Below are 22,263 nucleotides of genomic sequence, written 5' to 3' on the forward strand. Positions count from 1 at the left end.
TGGTGAAAAAGATAAACCGTAAGGTAAACCAATGACCACGGTTAGTAGCAATGCTTCAATATTTGTTCATCAATTGTAACAAATATACCATACTCATATAGGATATTACTGGTCGGGGAGGATGTGGGGGAGAAGGGAGAATATATGGGAATCCCTTAATTTTCTATGTGACTTTTCTGTAACCTAAAGCTTTTCATAAAATAAAGTCAGGGGATAAAAAAGACACTGGGGGAAGCATACAGAAAAAAATGTCAAAATACATAAAAGATAACAGATCTTATGAACCTTGTTCTTGTGAAAGTGAAACTTAGCCTAGTAATATATATTGCCTAAGAGTTACCTCCTGAAAGTTTCCTTGGGAAACGGACTTGGCCCAGTGGTTAGGGTGTCCGCCTACCACATGGGAGGTCCATGGTTCAAACCCTGGGCCTCCCTGACCCGTGTGGAGCTGGCCCATGCTCAGTGCTGATGCGCGCAAGGAGTGCCCTGCCACGCAGGGGTGTCCCCCGCATAGGGGAGCCCCACGCACAAGGAGTGCGCCCTGTAAGGAGAGCCGCCCAGCACGAAAGAAAGTGCAGCCTGCCCAGGAATGGCGCCGCCCACACTTTCCGTGCCGCTGACGACAACAGAAGCGGACAAAGAAACAAGACGCAGCAAACAGACACAGAGAACAGACAACCGGGGGAGGGGGGGAATTAAATAAATAAATAAATCTTTAAAAAAAAGAAAGAAAGAAAGTTTCCTTGTTGTTCAAATGCGGCCTCATTCTAAGCCAAACTCAGCAAATAAACTCACTACAATTTCCCTCATATAGGACATGACTCCCAGGAATGTACCTCCCTGGCACCAAAGAATTATTACCAAGCACCAACTAGTGATGCATTTGGAAAAAGACCTACACCAAAATGGGGAAATAATAAATATAAATGAGTTTTTATGGCCAAGAGATTTCAAAGTGAGTCAGGAGGCCATTCCAGAGGTTACACTTATGAATGTCTCAAGAGGATGTCACTGACTGCCACAGTGACTGCCACAGTAAACAGTGTCTCAAGCAGCGGTGCTTCTGAGAACTACAGAGACATCTACACACTAGAGGCAGGGCAGACAACCCCAGGAAATCGGCACCCCATCGGTGTGCCTTACCCTGGAATATGTAGTAACCTATCTCCCAATGTATCAGAGTTAGACTCATTTATAATTTTCCTAGACATGGATCTTTTGCCACATTTATTGAACCTTTAATTAGCACTATATCATTTAATATAGGTCCCATAGACTTAACTCTTCCAGATGTTCATATGCCAACTGAGCCCTGAATCTCAGCAGAGTTGCTGTCAACATCTACTCTCCAGTCCATCGGACTTACTCAGTACAACTAATAAAGGATAATGATGGACAATGCCTACCCCCCCCCCAAAAAAAAAAGTAGAGAGAGTCTCTAAAACTGCAAGCAAGGCAGTTCCACCATCAGCCCCATGAGATCTAAGCCTCCTTTCAAATGGAAGCAGAGTGGGCATCACCATCCTAAAATCCTCAAGATTGAGGATAAAACTAAAGGGCAAATACTACTATGGACTAAAGTAGACTTATCCTAGTAATGGAAGAACTTGTAACATTGATATAAAGATAGTGGTCACCAGAGGTTCCGATGGGAGGAAGAAAGAAAGAATAGGTTTAACATGGGGCATTCTGGGGACACTGGAATTGTTCTGCATGACACTGCAATGACAGATACAAGCCGTTATGCATTTTGTCAAAACCTATAAAATTGTGCAGTGCAAAGTGTAAACCATAATGTAAACTACAGATCATGGTTAGTATCAATGCCTCAGTACATGTTCATCAATTGTAACAAATGTACCACACTAATGAAAGATGTTGTTAATTGGGAAAAGCATGGGAGGGGGAGGGCTGAGGTATATGGAATCCTCTGTCTTTTCGATGTAACATATATGTAATCTAAAGCTCCTTCAAAATTAAAGGAGGAAAAAAAGTATGTATGAAAAACCCATAGCTAATAGCATACTCAATGGTGAAAAACTGAAAGCTTTCCCACTAAGATCAGGGACAAGACAAAATGTTCACTGTCATCACTACTATTTGACATTGTACTGGAAAGTCTTGGTAGAGCAATTAGGCAAGAAAAAGAAATAAAAGGCATCCAAATTGGAAAGAACTCTTACTCTTTGCAGGTGACATGATCCTACACATAGAAAATTAAAAAAAAAAAAAAAACTACAACAAAGCTACTAGAGGTAATAAACAAATTCAGCAAAATGGCAGGACACAAGACCAACACACAAAAATCAGTAGTGTTTGTAGACACTAGTAATGACCAGGCTGAGGAAGAATTCAAGAAAAAAATTTCCATTCAGAAGAGTAACTCAAAGATTTAATATCTAGGAATAAATTTAACAAAAGACGTACAAGATTTATACACAGAAAAGTAAAACAGCATCGCTAAAGAAGACATAAATGAATGGAAGGACATTTGTTCATGAATTAGGATACTAAATATTGTTAAGATGTCAATTCTACCCAAAATGATTTATAGATTCAACACAATCCCAATCAAACTTCCAACATCCTACTTTGCAGAAATGGAAGCTAATTATAAAATGTATTGGAAAGGGAAGGGGCCTTGAATAGCCAAAAACAATTTGAAAAAAAAAAAAAAAAGAACAAAGTCTGAGGACTCACACTTCTGACTTTAAAACATATAACAAAGCTACAGCGGTCAAGGCAGGATGTAATTAGCATTAGGACAGATATATTGACAAACGGAAGAGAACTCAGAGTTCAGAAACAGACCCTCAAATTATGGCCAAGTGATTTTTGACAAGACTGCCAAGTCCACTCAACTTAGAAAGAATAGCCTCTTCAACACAAAATATTAATATCAGACCAAAAAAAAGACCATTATGCTAAGTGAAAGAAACCAGACACAAAGTACTATATATTGTATGATCCCATTTATATAAATGTAATATATAAATCATTTATAAAGATGAAATTAGATTAATGGTTATGTAGGGCTGGGGAAGGAATGCTAAGGGATGTGGAGTTTTCTTTTTGAAGCAATGAACTTATTTTTATGCAAATCCAAATCACAGTGGGATATCATTTCACACCTACTAGAATGGCTACTATTTATAAAAAAAAAAACAAAAAATGGAATATTACAAGTTTTGGAGAGAATGTGGAGAAACAGAAACACTCATTCACTATTCACAGGAATGTAAAATGGTACAGCCTCAGGAAGCAGATTTGGCTCAACATGGACGACAAATAGAGCATCTGCCTACCACATGGGGGGGTCCAGGGTTCAAACCCAGGGCCTCCTGGCCTGTGCAGTGAGCTGGCCCACACACAGTGCTGATTCGCATAAGGAGCGCCGTGCCACCCAGGGATGTCCCCCACATAGGGGAGGCCCACGCGCAAGATGATGCAACAAAAACAGACACAGATTCCAGTGCTGCTAACAAGAATACAAGTAGACACAGAAGAACACACAGCAAATGGACACAGAGAGCAGACAACTGGGTGGGGTGGAGAGGAGAAATAAATTTAAAAAAAATAAAAAAAAAATGGTACAGCCTCTGTGAAAAACAGTTTGGCAGTTCCTCAGGAAGCTAAATATAGAATTACCATATCCCTGGCAATCCTGATACTAGGTTTACACCCCAAAGAATTGAACGCAGGGACTAAAACAGATTCTGCACACCAAGGTTCACTGCACCCTTACTCACAACTGCCAAAAGATGGAAGCAACCTATCAACCACCAAATGTCTAAACAAAATGTGTTTCTATACATAGAATTAATCAGCTATAAAAAGGAATGAAGTCCTGATGCATGCAACAACATGGATGAACCTTGAGGACATTATGTTGAGGGAAATAAGCCAGACACAAAAGGATAAATATTGTATAATCTGATATGAACTAACTGTAATGAGCAAACTCACAGAGTTAGAATCTAGAATATAGATAACTAGGGGATAGACTGAGTTCAGAGAATGGGGAGCTGATACTTAATCTGCACAGGATTTCTATTTAAGTTGATTGTAAAGGTTTGGAAATGGATGGTGGTGATGGTAGCACTTTATTGCAATTGTAATTAACAGCACTGAATTAAATAGATGAATGTGATTAAAAGGGAAAACCTTTTGTCATGTTACTAAAATAAAAATTAAAACACAGTGAACCCTACTGTAGAAAATGGACAACAGATAAGTGTACAAATAGAAGAACACTCTCATGAATTATAACAAATATAGAACATTAATAATGGTGTTATACGGGAAAAATACACCTAATGTTAACTATGGACAACAGTTTGTAGTACTATTTTAATAATCTTTCATCAGTTGTTAACAAAGGTAACTATTGTTTTTAAAAAAATTACAACTATTTTTAAAGGGCTATCATCAATTGTAACAAATGTTCCACATCACAGAAAGGTGGTGTTGATGGTGTGGTCTATAAGACTCCTGTATTTTATGCATGATTGTTCTGTAAACCCAGAAGTTCTCTAATGAAAAAAAAAGTGTTTAAGAAATGCAAAAGGCCGGTATATATGTTTTTAAAAACCCCAAGCTCACAAAAATATTAAAGACATATAACTACCTTACAGTTCACAAACATCACAGTAATCCAAGAAAGAGCACAGGTTGTTTCTTTTACCAGGATGGTAACTAAGACCCAAATAAGTAGTGTAGCATAACCTGAACTTAGCTATATAACTCTCAATTCCCCAAGCTCAAGAAGAAAGTAATAAATCTGTATATAAAGCAAAGAATTTGACAATAACATGCATTTGCCAGACAAAATCCATGCCTCTGCTGAATGATGGGTTGGTTCTTCCTTGATGAAGCAGAAAAACTGACCAGAATACAGAAATGTCATTTGCCTACTTTGATTAGATGGGGGTGGAGGAAGCATCATGTTATAAGGGTCACACACAGTTCTAGTTTTTGATGACAAAACTAGCCAATAAGCCTAAAAAGGAAAGCAGAATATATAAAAACATTGTATATTTCTGTGTTTCCACATGTCTATGATCAGGTCCATACCTCAAAAGGTGCATTCCTGGCTCTGTCTTCCATAATGAGCAAAAATATAACAGTGAAAAAGACAAAATCCCAGTGGGTCCTAGAAAACAGTCTGAATATTTCTCATACTGGGTTTCTCAAACTCTAGTGCTCATCAAGTCAGATGACTAATCCTGATCATAACTTCCAATGATATTTCATGGTATTCCAAAAAGAAATGAATCCCAGGTGTTAAGTTAAACCTATATGGTTAATCACACACAATATATAAAAAGCAAAAGAGATTTCCCGCCCAGTAATAATACGTGTTCATTCTAGAAAATTTAGAAAATACCAAAAAAGGGTTTTGTTTTGTTTTTATTGGTTGTTGGTTATACACATGAGGAAGGCAGAAAATCACCCATTACTTTACCATGAGTGAACAGGATTAACATTTTGGCATATTGCCTTCTATACGTCTTTCTATAACATTCTGAATATTTGAGATTCTTCTATATTTACTAGTTTGTATCTTATTTTTTAATGTTTTTAAAATAATATTATTTTTTCCCAAATCATGACACATTCTGTACTGATTATCAACAGCAGCATAATACTCCACTGAATGGATAGATATGTACTAAATCCCTTCATTTTTCTATTAATTTTTTTTAATGATTTATTTATTTCTCTCCCCTTCCCCTGCGTTGTCCGCTCTCTGTGTCCACTCACCACGCGCACCTCTGTGTCTGCCTGCATTATCAGGCAGCACTGGGAAACCACATCTCTTCTGTCATCTTGTTGCACCGGCTCTCCGTGTGTGTGGTGCCACTCCTTGGAGGGCTGCGCCCCCTTCATGTGGGGAGGCTCTCCCTGTGGGGCGCACACCCTGTGCATGGGGCTCCCCTACGTGGGGGACACCCCTGCATGGCACAGCACTCTTTGCGTGCGGCAGCACTATGCATGGGCGAGCTCACCACACAGGTCAGGAGGCCCTAGGGCTCATACCCTGGACCCTCCACATGGTAGGCAGATGCCCTATCAGTTGAGCCATGTCCACGTCCCTCATTTTTCTATTAGATTGCTTAAAGAGGCATTCCATCTTAGTGGTTAACAACACATGCTTTCTTTTGAGGGATAAAGAGACCCACGGGTTCTATGGTCATGGCAGAAGGGGTTCACTGCCATGACAGATGGCCCTTCTTTGGAGCTGGTGTTTCTGCGTGATGGAAATGGACTCAGAGGGGATCTCTTTTCACAAGACTTGCATGCTACTTTATTGGAATTGTAGTTGGAGCTGAGTTTAAGATATATGTAGGGGATTTGAATCTCTGGACTGATAATATGACACCCAGGCCCAGAGCCTCAACAGACTTCAGCTCCTACACTTTGACTTATTGGACTTACTCCACTCAGCTAACATGGAGTTGAAGAAGGTCAACCACCACAACATGGAGCCTAGAGTGTCTACAACTAGAAGCGGGAAGAGTGCATCCAGTACCCATGTGCAATCTAAGCCCTCACTTGACATAGGTGTGCAATGGACACAACCAATCCAATGTCCACAGAGGAAATGTGAAATGGGTGTGGGAACGGTAGCCATGGGGGCTGCTGTGTGTGGGGAACGGGAGGAAGAGATGAGATGTGGAGGCGTTTTCGGGACGTGGAGTTGTCCTGGATAGTGCTTCACGAACAATTACGGGACACTGTAGATCCCCCCAGGGCCCACTGGATGGAACGTGAGAGAGTCTGGGCTATGATGTGGACCATTGACTATGGGGTGCAGTGATGCTCAGAGATGAACTTACCAGGTGCAATGGATGTATCACGATGATGGGAGAGAGTGTTGCTGTGGGGGGAGTGGGGGGCGGGGGCAGTGGGGTTGAATGGGACCTCATATATATTTTTTAATGTAATTAAAAAATAATAATAATAAATAAATATTTAAAAAAAAAAAAAAAACACATGCTTAAAGTAAGGCAGATCTTAATTTTATTCCAGATTCCACTGCTTAGAGCTCTGTGACTTTGGAAAGATACTCTTTGAGCCTCAGTCTCATCAGTAAAATGGAAATAAGAACAGTATCTATAACTCATGGAGTTGCCATGAGTGTTGAACAGAGTATTTTATTTTGAGACACTTAGCTTAGAACTTAGGGACCTAGCAAATTCTCAGTAAATGTGTATTGTTTCTTTTTACTATAAAAAATGTCACGATGTATTTCTGGTTTGTTTTTTTAAAAGATTTATTTATTTATTTATTTCTCTCCCTCCCCCTCCCCCCCCCCCGAGTTGTCTGTTCTCTGTATTTGCTGCGTCGTCTTCTTTGTCCGCTTCTGTTGTCAGCGACATGGGAATCTGTGTTTCTTTTTGTTGTGTCATCTTCTTGTGTCAGCTCTCCATGTGGGCGGCACCATTCTTAGGCAGGCTGCACTTTCTTTGGTGCTGGGCGGCTCTCTTTACGGGGCGCACTCCTTGCACACGGGGACCCCCTATGCGGGGGACACCCCTGCGTGGCATGGCACTCCTTGCGCGCATCAGCACTGAGCATGGGCCAGCTCCACACGGGACAAGGAGGCCCAGGGTTTGAACCATGGACCTCCCATGTGGTAGGCGGACGCCCTAACCACTGGGCCAAGTCTGCTTCCCTCTGGTTATTTTTTAAGTTTTAAGTTTTCTAGCAGCAGAAATGCTGCATACATAAAGCTATTTTTATACATAATGTTGCAAAACTGTTTCCACCAGAAATATGTGTTTTGTCACACCATTATCAGCACTCAATATCGTTTTTTAATTTTATTTTGAAGAAGCTTTAGATTACGTAAGTGTTAACATTGAAAATATAAGGGGATTCCATATACCCCCCACTCCCCTCGTACACTTTTCCCCTTTAACAACCTCTTTCATAAGTGTAATTTGTTACACCATTAGTGAACACATATTGAAGCACTGCTAATAACCGTGGCCTATAGTTTATATTATGGTTTACAATTTGTACTGTGTTAACTCCATGCCTGGCACAAAGGGAGAATCCCAGTGCTGGTGGGGGCCAGCTTCTTCCTATCCATACTGCAGCTCTAGCCTAGGCCCCAGTGCCACCTCCAGCAGGAAGGAAGCTACAGGGACCTGCGCCAGCCTCTCCAAGAAATTACCAGCCAAGCCGCGGAGGCCAGTGATTATCCTATTCTGGTGGCAGGAGCTGCCCCAGGAGCTGTTCTGTGACTAGAATAGAAGCCAGAACCATTTCCCAGAAACGGGGGAGGAGGAGACAGTTGGCTGCCGATTTCAGCTACTAATTGGTAGACTTGGCTGGCTAAGAGATAACCTTGGGAACAGCTGGGGTGTGAACCAGCCCAAGTCAGAAAGAGGCCAGTAGCCACCATCCTGACTCCACCCCCAGCCGGAGGGGAAGCCAGGGTGACTGAAATTCTCAGTGTCCCAGGAACCAGTTTCTTTCACACAGATCAGCCGGCAACCCACCTAGGCTTCAGCCCCACCTCTGACGGGGAGGAGGCTGAGGAGCCCTGCACCAGCCTATACAGGTAACTGCAGGGAACTTTGGCTGGCATAGACTGAAAATCAGAAGTCTACCAGGGCAACTGTGGTCATCTTGGACCCACACTGCATAGACTACTGCCCACACCTGCAGCTCCATAGACGCCCCAGGCAGGGGGGAAAGGGATATGAAGCTTCATCAGTCTCTCTGGGCAACAAGAGTCTAGGCCTGCACGTGCATTATTTCACAGAGCTGTGACTCTGTCCCTATCCTTGACAAAGGAGAAAGTTGGAAGAAGCTTCACTGGTCCCTGGTGCAATGAGGGCAGCTTGAGTCTCCGCAGCTTACAGCACCAACTACATGCTTGGCTCACACTGCAAACCAGCAAGAGAGAAACAATAGGAAGCCCTAAACTAAAGAGAAAAACTGCACCCAGAAAAAATACTCTAATAAGCCAGACGTGAAGACACCACCAAAAAATTGCAATCCACACAAAGAAACAGGAAGCGATGGCCCAGTTAAAGGAACAAGATAAGCCTCCAGATGATATAAAGGAGTTGAGACAACTAATTATTGGTGTTCAAACAAATCTCCTTAATAAATTCAATGAGATGGCTAAAGAGACTAAGGATATTAAGACGACACTGGATGAGCACAAGGAAGAATTTGAAAGCATACACAGAAAAACAACAGATCTTATGGGAATGAAAAGTGCAATCAATGAAATTAAAAAAACACTGGAATCATATAATGGCAGATTTGAGAAGAAAAAAGGATTGGTAAGCTTAAAGAAATGGCCTCTGAAAGTGAACATATGAAACAACAGATGAAGAAAAGAATGGAAAAAATTGAACAAGGTCTCAGGGAACTAAATGACAGCAAAAGGTGAGCAAACATGTGTGTCATGGGTGTCCCAGAAGAAGAGAAGGGAAAAGGGGCAGAAGGAATATTTAAAGAAATAATGGTAGAAAATTGCCCAACCCTATTGAAGGACATAGATATACCTGTCCAAGAAGCACAACATACTCCCATCCAAAAAAAAATCCAAATAGACCAACTCCAAGACACATACTCATCAGAATGTCAAAGGCCAAAAACAAAGAAATCTGAGAGCAGCAAGAAAAAGCAATGCATAACATATAAGGGATATCCAATAAGATTAAATGCTGATATCTCACCAGAAACTATGGAGGCAAGAAGACAGCGGTCTGATATATTTAAGATACTACAAGAGAAAAACTTCCAGCCAAGCATCTTTTTTTTTTTTTTTTTTAAAGATTTTTATTTTTATTTATTTAATTCCCCTCCCCTCCCCCGGTTGTCTGTTTTCTGTGTCTTTTTGCTGTGTCTTGTTTCTTTGTCCGCTTCTGTTGTCGTCAGCGGCATGGGAAGTGTGGGCGGCGCCATTCCTGGGCAGGCTGCACTTTGTTTCACACTGGGCGGCTCTCCTTACTGGGAAGCTCTCCTTACGGGGTGCACTCCCTGCGCGTGGGGCTCCCCTACGTGGGGGACACCCCTGGGTGGGGCGGCACTCCTTGCGTGCATCAGCACTGCGCATGGGCCAGCTCCACACGGGTCAAGGAGGCCCGGGGTTTGAACCGCGGACCTCCCATGTGGTAGACGGACGCCCTAACCACTGGGCCAAAGTCCGTTTCCCCAGCCAAGCATCTTATATCCAGCAAGACTGTCTTTCAAAAATGAGGCTGAAATTAGAATATTCACAGATAAACAGAAACTGAGAGAATTTCTAAGCAAGAGATCAGAATTTTAGGAAATACTAAAGGGTGTGCTATAGCTTGAAAAGAAAAGACAGGAGAGAGGGGCCTGGAAAAGAGTCTAGAAATGAAGATTATATCAATAAAAGTAACTAAAAGTATCAAAAGAGTGGTGAAAATAAGACAGATAAAACTCGCATAGTCAGGAATAAACTTAACCAATGATATAAAGCACTTGCAGTCAGAAAACTGCAACTCACTGTTAAAAGAAATCAGAAAAGGCCTAAATAACCGGAAGAACAGTCCATACTCATGGGTTGGAAGACTAAATATCATTAAGATGTCAATTCTACTCAAACTGATATATAGATTTAATGCAATCCCGATTAAAATCCAGCAGCATTAAAGAAAAAATTGAAAACACGATGATTAAATTTATTTGGAAGAGTAAGGAGTCCTGAGTAGCCAGAAACATCATAAAAAGGAAAAGTGAACTCTCATCTTCAGACTTTAAATCATAATATCTACCTATAGTGGTAAAAACAGCATGGTACTGGCCTAAAGACAGACACAAAAGACCAATGGAACCAAATTGATGGTTCTGAAACAGACCCTCACAGGTATGGTCAAGTGATTTTTGACTAGCCTGTCAAACTCATACAGCTCGGGCAGAACAATCCATTCAACAAACGGTGCTGAAAGAATTGGACGTCCATAGCCGAAAGAAGGAAAGAGAACCCCTGTCATACCTTATCCAAAAATTAACTCAAAATAGATCCTAAGACTAAAAATAGAAGCCAGAACCATAACACTTTTGGAAAAAAATTACTGGAAAATATCCTCAAGACCTGGTGGTAGGTGGTGGATTCTTAAAGGAGATAAGAGAAGGACTGAGTGTATTACTGATGTTTAATGTATGTAGAAGTTTTAATTAGCTTTACTGTAAAAGTGTGGAAATGAACAGAGTAGATGGTAACACATAGTGAGTAATAGCTAGTTTATAAATGGGGATGTGACTGAAAATGGTAGTCTAGTCACGTAAATGCCAATTGACAGAATGCTTGGCAATAATCTAGGAACTGGATAGCACAGTAAACCAAGAGGTGGATGAGAATTGTGGTTGTTGGTACAGATAGATGCTAGAGTGTCCTTTGTTAGCTAGAACAAATGTACATCACTACTGCAGGGTGCTGGGAATGTAGAGAAGTTTGGGAAATATACAGCTAGAGTGACCTATGGACTGTGGTTAGTAGTAACAATATATTCTTGCATCTATATAAAAGATATACTGTATTGATAATGAGACAGTATGGAAAATGTGAGCCAAATGTACACTACGGACATGATAATAATCAGATGATTTTTTTTATCTGTAGCAAATGACACACCACATTGTGGTATGTTGATGGAGGGGTGCTGTTTGGGAATTCTGTACATGTGCATGATTGTTTTATAAGTTTACAACTTCTGTCATTAAAAAAAAGTATTTTAAAAATAATAATAGGGGGAAACGGACTTTGGCCCAGTGGTTAGGGCGTCCGTCTACCATATGGGAGGTCCGCGGTTCAAATCCCGGGCCTCCTTGACCCGTGTGGAGCTGGCCATGCGCAGCGCTGATGCGCGCAAGGAGTGCCGTGCCACGCAAGGGTGTCCCCCACGTGGGGGAGCCCCACGCGCAAGGTGTGCGCCCGTGAGGAAGGCCGCCCAGCGTGAAAAGAAAAAGCAGCCTGCCCAGGAATGGCGCCGCCCACACTTCCCGTGCCGCTGACGACAACAGAAGCGGACAAAGAAACAAGATGCAGCAAATAGACACCAAGAACAGACAACCAGGGGAGGGGGGGGGGAATTAAATAAATAAATAAATCTTTAAAAAATAATAATAATAATAATAATAGGGTGGGTTGGGGGAAAAACACACCAAATGAAAGATAAGGACTATGATTAGTAGTAAGAGTGCAACGTTCTTTCATAGTTCGTAACAAACGTCTCATGACAATGTAGGGTGTTGGTGGAGGGTTGATGTATGGCACCCTTGTATGATGTTATGCGGGTTTGCTTTGTAAGTTCACAACTTTTACTATACACTTAATTGTTTATGTATGTTCATATATTATATAAATGATATAAAGATGATAATAATCAGATTGGTTAGGGGAAAAGGACTTTGTTTAGTAGTAATATTTTGACAATGCTCTTTAATCATTATTTTAAAAGGTTTAAAAACAATGCAAGTTATTGGTGGTAGGGTGAGATGTTATATAGTTTGTTTGGTTTTACATATGTTTGTTTTGTAAGTCCACAACTATTATACACTTACTGTTTATGTATGTTTATGTATGAGTGATAAACTTCAATAAATTTTTTTAAAAAATTTTTGATTAAAAAAAAACAAAAAAACACCCAAAATAGAACATACCTTCATCCATCCCATTTAGTTGTCAGTGAAATCTGAGAGGAACTCTGTTGGTCTACAATTTTTGCCTTAGTAGAAGGGGGAAAGATATAGAGGTTTATGTAAACCAAACTCCAAAAAACACTGGCATTGACCTAAGAAATGCTTTGTACAACAGATATGTTATGCTTACTGCAGTCAAGAAACAGGATTTGTAAGGAAACTAGTTGATACTATCATCTCACCTGAGGTAAATTTTGCACTATTATTCTCATTAGAAAATCCTGAGTACTAAAATGTATGACACAAATTTAAATAGTGATGCAAATAAGGAACTCATTTGACACTTGATTATCTTAAATAATATCAAGTCTTACAACAAATATTTCATACTACACAACACACATAAAATGGCTAAGTTGAGACAGTTCTGGTGGTCTCTGTAAAGATTATTAATAAAATCAAGGATTTCACTTGAAAAAAGAAAGTTATTTTAACTGAGGCAGAACATGAAAGTGCTTCAGTGTGGAAGTATGGAGGTCAAACAGCCTACATCATGACACAGGTGACTAAAAGCTCTAAATCCCAATCCCTTATCTGTAGACCCTGGATTATTAACACCCTCATAGATAGGAACGTGAGGTAGAATGTTTTGCATTCAGAGTAATTAGCTGGCTTTGTAGCACTTCCAAAGATGACCAGTAAGGTTGTATGTTTGAAGAACTATTACAAATATTATAAATACCATTTTATGGAATACCATTATGGGTTTTAATATATTTTTGTGCTGTAATTACTACATTTCCTCACTTGTGAATTGGTTATTCATGACCATTGCCCACTTACTTATAATACCATTTGAGCTCTTTTTTATACCCAATATACTGAAACTTTTATAGTCACATCACTTCAAGTACTTTTTCCAGTTTATTCTTCATCTTTTCATCATGTTCTTTTAAATTAATTTGATGTATTGTTGAGTGGTCTTTCCCTTTAATTTCTATCAACACTTCTATTTTTAAGTGTAGCTTTCCTCCCTTCAGCAGTGTTGAATATATATTTCCATCTTTTTCATTTACGTTTAACTCTTGTAATTCACATAACAAAAAGTAGATACATAGAAGTGAGAGAAGTATACACAGACACACCAGAAAAATATAAAGAGATGGAGAGTAAAACAAAAGGTCACATGTATTTCTCAGCAAAATGCTCTATTAAACTTTTACAGATTTTCTATTAGAAATTTAATATAACTGGAGTAATTATGTTCATTTTGCAGAACAGACAGCTTATAATTAACCACAAGAGGGCAGTGTTTATCAAGCAAAACCTCATACCATTAAAACTGTTCATGGAAATACAAAATGCAATTTTTAAAAACTATTTCATAACAGACTATGAAAAACTGTTAAGATTTAAAATCAGCACTACCCAGAATTAAAGTAAATAACATAAATTAGTGTTGTTGTTCTTTTTTTAAGGTTTTATTTATTTCCCTCCCCCACCCCGCCATTGTCTACTCTCTGTGTCTGTTCCCTGTGCATTCTTTCTGTGTCTGTTTGTATTCTCACTAGGCAGCTACGGGAACCGATTCTGGGACCTTCTGGAGTGGGAGAGAGGCGATCTTTCTCTTGCGCCACCTCAGCTCCCGGTTCTGCTATGTCTTCTCATTGTCTCCTCTGTGTCATCTTGCTGTGCCAGCTTCTCCGCGTCGGCCAGTACTCCTGCATGGGGCAGCATTCCGCATAGGCCAGCTTGCCTTCACCAGGAGGCCCTGGACATCGAACCCTGGACCTCCTATATGGTAAACAGGAGCCCAACTGCTTGAGAAACATCCATTTCCCTAAATTAGTTTTTAAAGTGTTTGTAATACATCTACTTCTCTGCCTGTGGATTATCAAAATCTGCTCATAAAAAGGATACGAAAATTATATTTTATGAGTACTCAAGAATAATCTATGTCACCCCTAAGATTCCAGTTTGGCTTAAACCTGAGTAATGCCAGTATTATTATTACCGCATTTATTAGTTCACTCCAGATACGCATAGATGTGTAGTCTGGAATTTTTTTGTAATCTACATAGTTTTACTTTTTTTTTTTTAAGATTATTTATTTCTCTCCCCACCCCACCCCCATTGTCTGCTCTCTGTGTCCATTTACTGTGTGTTCTTCGGTGTCTGCTTGTATTCTCATTAGGTGGCTCCAGGAACTGATCCTGGGATCTTCCCAAGTAAGAGAGAGGCGATCATTCTCTTGCACCACCTCAGCTCCCTGTTCTGCTACATCTCTTATCGTCTCTCCTCTGTGTCTCTTGTTGAGTAATCTTGCTGCACCAGCTCTCCAGGATGGCTAGCACCTCTGCATGGGCCAGCACTCTGCATGAGCCAGCTCTCTGCACTAGCCAGCTTGCCTTCACCAGGAGGCCCTGGGCATCGAACCCTGGACCTCCTATGTGGTAAATGGGAGCCCAACTTCTTGAGTCACATCTGTTCCCCTTATTTTACTTTTAAAATATCCAAATAAAATGCTAATCTTTCTAGATTTATATCAGTATGAAACAGTTTATTTTCTGCCCAAAAGCTTTAATTGGGATAACAAATACCACAGTGGAGGATAAGCTCATCCAGGAGTATAACAAGTGGGAAGAGATGAGGGTCTGTACATAGAACCCTGAAATATGCTGATGTTTAAGAGTCAGAGAAAGAAAAACTAGCATGTACACCAAGAAGTGATGAGGGGGATAGGAAGCAAATCAGAAGAATATGATACCTCAGAAAAGACAAAACATTCTAAAAAAAAAAAAAAATGAAGTGGTCAAGGGCATTAAAAAAAAGGTCTAGAAACTGAAATAACAGAGAAGTAGCCAACGTACTTAGCAACAAGGGATCTTTACTTAGCACTACACATTCAGATTCCATTTAATCAGGAGAGAAATCAGACTTAGGTTTGTTTAGCACTTGAATGGAAAAGTATGGAAGTACCAACAGAGAAGGACAACTCTACCTGGAACAGTGAAGCGAACAGGATTGATGGTAGCTTGAAGGAAAATGTGCAATTAAGGAAGAACTGATTGGACAAATGCACTTGTGTGTTTTTTTTTAAAGATTTTTTTTTTTACTTATTTATTTCTCTCCCCTTCCCATACCCCCCCCACCCCAGTTGTCTGCTTGCTGTGTGTTCTTCTGTGTCCGCCTGTATTCTTGTCAGCGGCACCAGGAATCTGTGTCTCTTTTTGTTGTGTCATCTTGCTGTGTCAGCTCTCCGTGTGTGCGGGTCCACTCCTGGGCAGGCTGTGCTTTTTCCACACAGGGTGGCTTTCCTTATGGGGCGCACTCCTTGTGCATGGGGCTCCCCTACGCAGGGGACACCTCTGCGTGGAACAGCACTCTTTGTGCACATCAGCACTGTGCGTGGGCCAGCTTACCACACAAATCAGGAGGCCCTGGGTTTGAACTCTGGATCTCCCATGTGGTAGGCAGACGCTCTATCAGTTGAGCCAAACCCGCTTCCTTGAATGTGTTTCATTGAACCAGGAGAAAAGGAGATAGAAGTATTGCTGGATATCCCAATTCTTCTCATCCACACACAACAGGAGAAGCACATAGATTCAAACACAGTCTTTGCTAAATCCCTCAGTATCCTAATTTGGGCTACATCAATCTGACACTTAAGAAAAAAATTAATTCAGAGGATGCAATATCCTTCACCTAACAAACTCTATGTGAATTGAGGAGCCGAATAGATGAGAATAAGGTATACATGGGATTTATACAAAAGGGATAATTAATAAAGCTAAACATCTTAAGAGGAGAGAGTATCTATTGATCACTACATCTCTTTTTTTTTTTTGAACGATTTATTTTATTTTTTTACTTTTTTAGATTTATTTATTTCTCTCCCCTTCCCCCACCCCCACCCCAGTTGTCTATTCTCTGTGTCCATTTGCTGTGTGTTGTTCTTTTTGTCCGCTTCTGTTGTCAGCAGCATGGGAATCTGTGTTTCTTTTTGTTGCGTCATCTTGCTGCATCAACTCTCCGTGTGTGTGGCGCCATTCCTGGGCAGGCTGCACTTTCTTCGGCACTAGGCAGCTCTCCTTACAGGGCGCACTCCTTGCGCATGGGGCTCCCCTACACAGGGGACACCCCTGCGTGGCAGGGCACTCTTTGTGCGCATCAGCACTGCGCATGGGCCAGCTCCAAACGGGTCAAGGAGGCCCGGGGTTTGAACCGCGGACCTCCCATGTGGTAGGCGGATGCCCTAACCACTGGGCCAAGTCCGCTTCCCACTACACCTCTTTTCTGAGATGCACTCTGGTTTCTGTACATCAGACTCTCCTTGTTTCTCTCCTACCTCTCTATGAGCAACTTCTTCAGTCTCTACCAACTTTTAATGTCAATCTCAATTTCTATTCTCCTTGGACATTTTTATCCTCCCCATGACTTCAAAAATAAGTATGTTCCTACAGCAGCACCCTAAACGTACATTTCAGATAGTGCCTACCACACTGTATTTATTATAACTGTACTTTAAATTATGTTTTTCCATTGGTATGTAAGCTCCACTTGCATGTCTAGTGCTTATCATATGGTAAGTCTAAAACATTAACGGATTTGGCTCAACTGATAGAGTGTCCGCCTACAACTTAGGAGGCCCAGTGCTCAAACCCAGGGCCTCCTGACCCTTGTGGTGAGCTGGCCCATGTGCAGTGCTGATGCACACAAAGAGTGTCATACCACGCAGGCACATAGGGGAACCCCACGCACAAGGAGTGTCCCCCCGCAAGTAGAGCCACCCTGTGTGAAAAAAGCACAGCTGGCCAGGAGTGGCACCACGCTTGTGGAGAGGTGATGCAGCAAGATGACGCAACAAAAAGAGAGACAGATTCCCCGTGCCACTGAGAATACAAACGGACACAGAAGAACACGGTGAATGAACACAGAGAGCAGACAACGACAGGAGGGGGACGGGGAGAGAAATAAATTAAAGAAATAAATCTTAAAAAAAAAATAAAACATTTGATAGTTGGCTGATGGAATTAGGAAAAAAGCAGCAGGATTAGCATTAGACAACAGTAAATATGCCTCTTTAAAAAAAAACAGAAAAGGTATTAAAAAATGCAAATACGATTAAGTTTGTAGATTCAAGTATAGAAACAAGTTTAATAAGGACTGAGAATATTTAAACGCAAAATCTATGGCTATATAGAAAAGATAACAGAGGCTAGCTTTTTAAACTGTGGGGCAGCGGTCCCTCAATTCTGAACAACTCTATCAATTCACTCCTATTTTGTCCATTCCTAATGTGGGTTCTTTTTACCTTCTTATCTAAGAAGTCTGGCTGTGCACACTCCCTAGTTTAAGCAAAAACTCCCACAACCTAAAATTTCCCCAAACTCTGAAAATTTGACAGAAAGCAATTATTAAGTACCACATACTGTTGTAAATGCTTTACATCTATGCCCATTTAATCTTTATAGTAAACTGAGGTAGAGACTGTATTCCATTTGTTCAAATGTGAAAACCAAGACACAGAGAAGTTAAATAACTTGCCCAAGGCCACAGTGGCTAGTAAGTCATAGAGGACAAGCATCCTTGCTCCTAAGCACTATATAATACTGCCTCTCAATGAGTTCCACATCCACACTACCACTAAAATTAACTCTTACTTTAACAAATATTTATTAAGCACTTAAGTGCCAAAACCTGGGGATACAAAGATGAATAAGAAACAAGCACTGTACTTCTCAACCAGGATAGAAAAAAAGTAGGAGGGGGGACTATAATACGAGAAGAAACATTGAAGACATAAAGTACTACATACAGAAGCTAAGATAAAGAACATTTAATTCTTACATAAAAATTAAGTAATATTTCAAATAGAGAAATTTATATAAACAAACACTTATGAACTAACAAGTTTTGACAAATCTGCAATGAGAAATGAATGAATTTACCAAAAAGAAATGTTCTAAACCTTGACTGAGGTGGTGGTTACAGAGGTGTATATATTTGTCAAAACTCACTCAACTGTACACTTAAAATGTGTGCATTTTACTATATGTAAATTATACCTCAAGAAAGCTAAGAATATCTCAACTAAGTTTTTTGTTTTTTTTTAATAAAAGCAAAAGGAATGGTAGAAAAATAGACTAACTACCCTCCCCTAAATTCAAGAGTAAGCCAAGTTAGGGAAGTAAAGAAATTTGAAAATGGATTAGGATGGAAGTTATGATTTGGATTAAACTGGATTTATTAGTACTTGAAAATTAGAGGGGTGAGGAGGTGACAGCCAAGAGAAAAGGCTGAGGGGGCAGAAAGAATAACATTCTCTGCTCGGAAAAAAATAAATATATCCTCAGGAAAAAAGATATTGCATCCACTGTATCCATCCAACAAAAAGAGGAAGCCAAGAACTGTTCTACATACCAGGGATACAAAACAGTAGACAATATACAGCTAATCCATGTTTTTAGGGAGGTTAGCACTCTTTTGTAGAAACAGTCAATAAATAATTAAGCAAAAAAAATTTTTTTCAGATAGCGGTAAAGTAGAAAATAAAACAGGGTGATGTGACTGACAGTAAATAGGGAGGGAGACAATTCAGTTGTAGTCAGGCCTCAATACCTACCCAATATTTAAGCTGAGAGTCAAATGGTAAGAGCCAAATGGCATTTAAGGGCCAAACATAAAAGTCTATTTAAGGGAAACGGATGTAGCTCAAGTGATACGGGCTTCCACCTACCCAGGTTCAATCCCTGGGGCCTCCTAGAGAAAAAGAAGAAGAGAAAACATGCCTGCACAGCGAGCCAATGCCCGCAAAGTGAGCCAAGTGCCTGCGTGGTGAGCCGAGCACCCACATGGCGAGCCAAGTGCCCACGCAATGGCCGAGTGCCTGTGTGATGAGCCAATGCCCATGCAAGTGAGTCACGCAGCAAGATGATGACACAATAAAAAGAGAGACAAAGGTGAGAATCAAGGTGAAGCGCAGCAGAGACCAGGAACTGAGGTGGTGCAATTGACAGGGAACCTCTCTCCACATCAGCGGTCCCCAGGATCAAATCCTGGTGAATCCTTGAGGAGAAAGATAAAAAGAAAAATAGATACAGAAGATCACACGGCGAATGGACACAGACAGCAAAAATGGCAGGGCGGAGAAGGAGCAGGGGAAGAACAACAATAAAGAGTTTTTTTTAAGTCTATTCAAGCTTAAAAGACACAGAAAATAGTTCATTTAATCCCATGGAAAATAAAATTCAAACCCAATAATAAACATATCATCGTGGTGGTTTTACCCTTAAAAAACAGAAAGTGGTATATTAAAAGTAAAAATATTAAAAGTTATAAAGCGAAAAACTTCCTTACCACCTTGACTCTCACCTCCTATTCCCATCAATTCCTTCCTCAGATACTTATCAGTTTTTCGTTTATCCTTCTAGAGGTTAAGCAATCACAAATAACAGGAATATATTTTTATTTCCCAGTTTTGTACACAAAAGACAAGTTATACACAATACTAGGGTTTTTTCCCCCCAATTAATATATCTTACAGGTTTTTACTTGTATGTATATACAAAACATCTGTTCCTTTTTACAGTTGTATAATATTCAATTGTATAGACAGACTATAAAGTAGAAGCAAATAGTGCCCTACATCACATGCCCTCAGCCCTCTAATGAATTCACCCATAGTTGCAGTGGACAGTTCCCACTCCCACTGACAGTGTCCCACCTCATACTGATAGCAATCTATCAAGGTCCCAAGAGTTTCTGCATTTTTCTGCCTCAGGGCCTTCTCTGAAATCAAGGGAGCCACAGCAGCAACAAAGCAGCCCAGAAAAACAGGAGAATTAGTAACTTAGAGGCAACCCTCAACTATGGGGAGAAGGGATGGAGGGAATTGGTGGATAAATGTTCCAGAATGTCTTAAACGACCCTGTGGTTTAAGAATGGGGGGGGGGGGGGGGAGGGATGAGGGAGTGTGCAAGGCACACAGACATTTTTATCAGGGCACCTTTAATCTCTTCGAATCTGAACCTGAAGTTAACAACCGTTGGTCACTTTGGGCTCTTCATGCTGGTAGACAAGCAGGTTAAAAAAAAAAAAGGTTATTATAATGTCACAAATAACTGACCCTAGTAGCTACATTTGCTGCTACATCACAAGAGCAGGAAGGAGAAAGCCCGAAATCCATGAGATTCCCAGGGTACCCCTCTGGCTTCCATACCTAGTATTAACACACACTGCAGCAGTCACGGCTTGGTAAGCCAAAGGCAACCAAGAGCTCAGACTCCCTCAGTGTTGATGATCTGGGTCACTCTTTCAGGGAAACAAGCTGGGCTAGCTGTAAGCTGGTCCACAGTGAGAGAAATCTAGAATGGGTACTGGTGGAGGACGATGATGAATATCAATATATGGCCTTGGAATCAGCTGCCACAACAGCAACTATAACTTATTCCATTAACCCTCCTGTAATAAGTTGTTTTAAGAGACTGATGCCAACCTCCATCTTGGTGATAAGAATAAGCTGAATGTGGAGCAAGCTTTGGAAGGAGCAGACTAGAACAGATTCTTTCAGTGCCCTGTAACACATCCCCCTTCAGCACGTCCTCTCCCTTGATTTCTACTGTATCTCTGGTAGACAGTTCCTCTCATACATCATGCCCTCACTCATGTTGGTTATCAGGCCACCCTGATATAAAATTCCAGTAAAATGAAGCAGACTAATATATACAGTACAAAAATGGAATTGTTATATATTTAATCACAGACTATAGTTAAAATATTAGTGTAGGGAAGCAGACTTGGCCCAGTGGTTAGGGCGTCCGCCTACTACATGGGAGGTCCGCAGTGCAAACCCCAGGCCTCCCTGACCCATGTGGAGCTGGCCCATGCGCAGCACTGATGCCCGCAAGGAGTGCCGTGCCATGCAGGGGTGTCCCCTGCGTAGAGGAGCCCCACGCACAAGGAGTGCGCCCCGTAAGGAGAGTGGCCCAGCGTGAAAGAAAGTGCAGCCTGCCCAAGAATGGTGCCGCATACACAGAGAGCTGACACAACAAGATGATGCAACAAAAAGAAACACAGATTCTCGTGCCGCTGACAACAACAGAAGTAGACAAAGAAGACGCAGCAAAAAGACACAGAGAACAGACAACGGGGGCAGGGGAGAGGAAGGGAAGAGAAATAAATAAATAAATCTTAAAAAAAAAAAAGTTAGGGTACATCTCTCATCCCACCCTTCCTTCTACTATAATTCTCATCCATGATGACAGAACAGAAATAAGAGTACATGAATTAGAAATCAGTAAGACTGATTTCAAAGTTATACCAAACTTTAAACTCTTCAGAAATATTCCATTTTTCCTCCAAATCACTTATGGAATGGTTAGAAAAAACGGATCGCTTATTAGAAAACCTCAAAAATAAAAATCCATAGTGTTCAAACCGTATTTTCTGATTGTAATGCAATGAAATCATAAATTAACAAAAGTAAAATAATTCCTTAATATTGTTTTTAATCTCTACCAAGTAAAAAAAATTGGATCAAGAAGGAAATGATACCTAGACAAGAGATTTAGGTGAAAGGTACAACTATTGAAAAGAAGGAAGCAATTTTCTTTTCCCCAGGACTGA

The 22,263-nt window shown here is 40.6% G+C and overlaps 1 protein-coding gene across 1 annotated transcript in view; it reads right to left on the bottom strand.

The window, feature by feature from the left end:
- ASXL2 (ASXL transcriptional regulator 2) overlaps positions 1-22,263 on the bottom strand; it is a 185,251-nt gene that overhangs the window by 128,853 nt on the left and 34,135 nt on the right. The window lies entirely within an intron of this gene.

Source organism: Dasypus novemcinctus, chromosome 25 (assembly GCF_030445035.2).
Source record: "Dasypus novemcinctus isolate mDasNov1 chromosome 25, mDasNov1.1.hap2, whole genome shotgun sequence".
Lineage (NCBI taxonomy): Eukaryota > Metazoa > Chordata > Mammalia > Cingulata > Dasypodidae > Dasypus > Dasypus novemcinctus.